The sequence below is a fragment of the Micrasema longulum genome, unplaced genomic scaffold (genome assembly GCF_059751315.1).
Source record: "Micrasema longulum isolate JH-2025_06_02 unplaced genomic scaffold, ASM5975131v1 h1tg000575l, whole genome shotgun sequence".
NCBI lineage: Eukaryota > Metazoa > Arthropoda > Insecta > Trichoptera > Brachycentridae > Micrasema > Micrasema longulum.
Window position 1 is genome coordinate 532323 of NW_028277771.1, and position 6153 is coordinate 538475.

The 6153-nt window shown below is 29.9% G+C and overlaps 1 protein-coding gene across 1 annotated transcript in view; it reads right to left on the reverse strand.

Moving 5' to 3' along the window:
- The window catches only part of LOC148280499 (uncharacterized), a 215475-nt gene extending 211581 nt beyond the window's left edge, over positions 1 to 3894 (reverse strand). Inside the window, exon 1 of the mRNA XM_088228285.1 lies at positions 3449 to 3894. The gene's annotated coding sequence lies outside the window, so the exon portion shown is untranslated. The remainder of the gene's footprint in view (positions 1 to 3448) is intronic.
- Between the last annotated feature and the right edge of the window lie 2259 nt (positions 3895 to 6153).

Consider the following 6153-nt stretch of genomic DNA (forward strand, 5'->3'; position numbering starts at 1 on the left):
TTTTTAATAATCGATTTTTATTTTTTTTCATACTTACACAAAACATCTCAGTACAATTTAACGTTCTTATTTTTACGGTGCGGAAGATAAGATTTTTTATTTATAATTTCCCGTAGGGCTTAACTTCCTTATTCCCTCTTCTTGCAAATATCGTCGCCAAATAGGTTACATAGGTGGGGATAAGTTTAATAATATTAAAAATAAAAAAAATTACTTGATATAATCCTCAATTTATCATTAAGCTAGCCCTTTGTAAACTGGTTCAGCTATTTTCAAAGGGCTTTGTTTGATTTGGTGATAAAAAATAAAAATCATCAAATTAATCACTCTCTACCACAGACGAGACATAACATGATTAGACCTCATCATATTTCTTATATAAATATAACCCTGAGGGCTTTTTAAAAATAATAAATAAATGAAAAAAATAGCGTGTCAAATACAACAATGCAGGTTAGAAATGAAAAGTTTCATGCTTAAACCAGTATTGGGCACGTTTTCGTAATTACTTACTATCACCGAATCTAAATAATCAATGTGCATTTTTGATATTACTATGGTCATTAAGTCCCCGCGATAACTGCATATTATAACTACTTGTACATGCATACTTGGTTGCTGTTTTCAAACCAGCTTTCACATATAAACTCAAACTTTTAGATGGAAGAAGTTCATTTTTAAGAAGGTAATATGCTAGGCAAAGGTCTACGATATACTGGTTGTTTAGCCAGAGCTGGCGCGTTCGCAAAACTCACACAAACACATTTAAAATCTACAGGATGTTGATTTGAAACAGGTCGTATTAAATTTTAACCAAATGTGCTATATTTCATTCTAAATCGGTGTTAGATTAAAGCGTTGTGTATGTGAAAAGAAAATACAATGGATTAAAAAAACGTCATATATTCAATTTTTTTCAAACGAGTACCTACATTTTTTATTTATTTTGTGTTCATAAGTTTCAACGAATCTAATAAAAAGGCACTATATTTGGCAGAAATTTTCTTAACCGATTTTTTAAAAATTTATTTTTTATTTATTTAATGCACAAAATACACAATTTTACATAGCCACAATTATATGTTTTTTTTTATGTCCCGACTTGTTAGAAAATTCCGTGTTAAGTCGGGACTCTTCGATATATAAATCAAAAATCAAAAATAGTTATTTACATATTAAAACAATATACAGGTAATCAAAAAAATATGCAAAATAATCAAAACAATATACAAAATATACAAAATAATAATAGAAAAATAAAAATAATAAAAATTTATAATACATGTCGAAAATGGAATCAAAAGTTATATAATAATACGTATGACAGTGATGACATACACATATACGATATACGATATATATATTGCTAATTACACATGAAATGTGATCCCATTCTGTTTCTTTAAGATCCTAGCAGTATTTCTACACTTTAAAAGGACACAACACGGCATAGTTGAATTCAAATCAGGAGTTGCGTACTGAGCGACGTCTACAATGAAAATAATGTGTCAAAACGTAAAACTACTCATTTATGAGTAGTTTAGTCGCTTTCTGTTTGATGCTCGTATGCGGTTTCTGGAATATTCTTAGTTATTTATTTTATTTGTATATTTTATTTGGGAAATCAACAGTTCTACATACATATTTATAGTAAATAAACAGAAATAGTGTATAAACTTAGAACTAATAACAGATTTCACAAAGTATACAAAGTTAGTAAATAAAATATATTACATATTAAATAAATACATGTAAGTTTATACATATATTTTTTAATAATCAAAGTTTTTTTTATTTTTAAAAACAGTAAGTTATTGTAAATTGGGCGGGATTAGGACAATGATGCTTGAGGGGAGTATAAGGAGGGGAAGGGAGATGTACATATTTATTATTATAATGTCTACAAAGTAAATTTTATATCTGACAGAGTGATGTTTGTGTAATCTACTTGTATATCTTTAAGTTTTGTATTGTACACTGAAAAAGTCGTACGAAAAAAAGCATTCTTAAGATGCGATGTTTTACTAATTGGTACATTAAACAGGTTTTACCATCTACAAATCCTAGCTGGCATATGTATTGTTATTAAACTAAGTAGTTTTGTACAGTCAACTATTCTTGTCATAATTTTGTGAAGCAGTAGTTGGTCCGCACACACTCTGCGGTATTGTAGATAAGTGATTCCATGGTAGGTGGAGGCAGTGAGAGTTGATACATAAGAAATACCGGTTTCGTATTTTAGGTACTTTATAAATTTGTTTTGAATATTTTCTATTCTTGTTATATATATGGCATACTGGGGATTCCATATCTGAGATGCGTATTTCAAATGGCTTCTGACAAACGTATAATATAAAGAAATTAGGGTCTTTGGATTATCAAAGTGTTTACTCATTCGAATAATGAAACCTAACATGCTCAATGCTTTGGAAGTAATTTAATTGATATGCGATTCAAAAAGTAGTTTTGAGTCTAAAACAATCCCAAGATCTTTAATTTCGTGCTTTCCATGCCGCTCGACTGTGGAATCACCTCCTATCCACCATTAAAGATGTTACTACAGTATCTATTTTTAAATTACGTCTAAAAAAAATACGTCTTAGTGTAAGTCTTTATAGTTTTAAAAATTCACTAAGATAGACCGGATCTTGTCTTGAGGTAGTAATTTTTATTTTTTTGTCCTAGCTTTTATTTTATTTAGTTGTAGTTTATTTTATTAGCGCCTGTATTTATTATAAGAAATTGTATTTACCATCGTTAGAATGGACTGCATAAGTCCATCAAATAAAAATAAATAAAAAATAAAGAAACATCTTATTTCTCTTCCTAAATCGCTTCTTCTTTCTTTTTTCTTATTGAGTAATCGTATTGATTTAAGGTAATTTATATACAAATACATTTATTTCTATTTTCATATATCATTAGCTTTTTTATCATTATTTTCCATTGAATAGGTTTTAACTTGAATTATAAAAATAAAACTTTTATTTTATTGTTTGGTTGGAAGAAATTGCCATTTTGCAATAAGCTCGCCAATGTCCAGTTAAAATTATGTACAAAAAATTAAATAAATAAATAAAATAAAAAATAAACACGAATGTTTTACAGTTTGTAAGGTGGCCTCGTAAACTAGCCAATAATAGGTTGTAAGCCCTGTAAATTCCTAGACTTCCATAATCCCTTGTGTAAAACGTTCTTCGTCTCTGTTGTAACGTGTTAAATAAATTAATACCGCTTGTTTGTAAAACACCTACAAACGTATAAAATTAATAAATAGATAAAATTATTACGGGGCCGCAATTATTCTTAAAAATGCGAATTTTGCAGTTATTTTTTTACGCTACTGAAAGTACCTTCTTATCTTTATGACCATGTCAAATTCTTATGCACAGAGTTTTGATAATCCGATAAGAGAGGCACAAATATATAAGATTGCATTCATACTCACTGTTTTGTGAAAAATTTCATTTGGTTTCCAAGAAGCACGATTGTGAAATAGATAATTCACAAAAATCACAATAAAATACTATGAAAACTTCACAAAATTCGACAATTTACAACGTTAATTAAATAACATGCATTTGTCAAAATATACCTGTTTTGATATCACTTAAAATATGTTTTATTCGCGCACGGATTTTTGCACTATTTTCGAAAATATGACTGTCAAAAGTCAATGTCAAATGCTCCGATAAAATCACTTCCGTCGATTGTTTTTCTTTCCGGGGCTCGAATGTTTTATTTATATATTTTCACCGGCGTTCTAACGTAAATATTATGCAGTTTTTATGATAATTTTGCAATGTCCCGATAACGACAATATTGTTACACTCACGAGATCCGTCACGAAGACCGGCCGCAACGACTTTACCGCGCGAGCGCTCGCGCCAGAATGAAATGAAATGGATTGGGGATACAAGATTCAAGTTTGATTGAAAACGAGATTTTGCCGCGCATACGCAGGGGAGCAAATTAAAAGCGCTGATTGGTCAAACCGATCCAATGGACGTTTGGTCATTTTCCCGGTGGTCGACAAATTCAGAATTATTAAATACAAGCTGAACCCGGCAATGCTTTGCTATTTTATATTTAAGTACTTACTCGTATATATATTAAATAAACACAATCGAAAATTTGATATCAATTATTGCATTTATAGTCCTTAAAATGTAAGATGATTAGAATGACAGCTGTCAGAAAAACTGACGATATAACTGTGTCCAAGGAGTGATTTATATTGACACACAAAAAACCATTCGTATTTGGTAAGTTAATTTATTTTTTTTATACATTTCTTGACATATAAATAAACATAAATATATTTTAAATCAGCTTTTAAACTTTAAAAAACTAAAATAAACCTAATTATTTACGACGTTCTTACAAGGTTATATCATTTTGCAAAAAGTTTGAGATGGGACAAATCGATCAATGTAAATTGATAGAATAAAAAAAAATCGCTTGATAATGTTCACGAAATAAGTATAAATGTCTTATTTTTGGTGAATAATTGTATTCAACACACTAAAATAGGCTTGTTTTTGTTTTTTTTTTTATCAATTTTCGGAAACAGAGTTTCATGTTTGCATGAAAAAACAGATAAAATCGATTTGATTGGTACATGATCAGTGATCAGTAATTTCACATCACTATTGATTTGAGTTTGACAGCTGTCATTCTAATCATCTTATATTTTAAGGACTATAGTTAAAATTACATTTGTACATACACAATATTATTTTTGTGTTTCGGATAACATTAATTGTGAGGATATGCGGTGACGGGGAATTTTGATAAATAATATTTGAAGATTGTTTTCCTGTTACTGTCTTGAAGATGTCTCCCCGATGCTATGCAAAAAAGACAACTACATTTCGGACCTTTTATGCTCAACTTAAATAGACAAAATCGACGTTTCGTTGTCATGGAAAAAGAAAGGGTAACTTTTAATTGATAAGTAGGAACCTTGGTACTTGTTTATGATTGAATTCCAAATCTAAAAATAATGAATATTCAAACATTGAATTAAGGTAGGTACAAGTACTTGTTTATGTTTGAATTCCGAAACATAAAATAATTCATTAATCTTAAAGCAGAATGCAGGAAAGATAGAATATCTTTAACAGATATCCACACTGTCGTTAAAAGTATTTATCACGCGCCATTGTTCTTGGACATTGCAACAATGGCAATTGGACTTATAAAGGTAATAAACCAAAATCAGTAATCGAACATCCCATTTACAAGACAAACAAAAACGATTTGTTCTGATTACCTTAGCCTTGAACATGACACGTAAGGCTACTAAATACAGGGGTCCAAATATTTATATTTTTAAAATTCATTTTTCAAATAAATAATTATTTTACAAACGTCAAACTCTGCTTTTCTCAGGGGCGCACTTAATTAAGGAATGAGGTTTTCAAAAATGTATTGAATGTCAGTTAATATTTTTTTAGTAATACCAAAAATCCAGTAAAAAGACATTAATTGGTAGAAATTGTAAGGAATTTAAAGAAATAATTTGATTGGGATCCATTAATATTTTTGTTTGTAAACACTCGTTTTTTTTTAACACAAAAAATGTCGTTTTCTAATTTTTTGTAAATGCATTCTCGGCAAATGCAACCCTGGTGATCGATAAAAAAAACATTTACGCTCCTACTTGTTTTTGTACTTAAAAAAATGAAGATTTTAAAATCTATAAATATGCTCATGGCATAGATCTACATTTCGCTGAAAACCGCACGTAAATCGGTCCAGTAGTTATTCAGTCGAACATTGCCTTTTATATTTATAGATAAAATTAGCTTTTACCCTCGACCTCGCTCATTTGATATTAGGGAGAAATTATTTAAGTAATAAATAAGTTGAGTTGTTTATCAATAAGATTATTCCCGATAAAATGACATGTATTATCGGGATTAAAAGTAGCTTAATCTTCCAATTATCGCTATGAATGAAATACGATTATCCTTTAGTCTATTATGCAGTAGCGTCATTATTCTGTTTACAAATCCCATACCCTACTACAGAGGTAGGCAAACTGCGGCTCGCGAGCCACATGCGGCTCTTAAGCTATGGTTTCCTAGGACAGCGGTGCCCGTATCTTAACGGCCGTAGTGAACGGTGATGCGGTGGACAGCCGTCGTA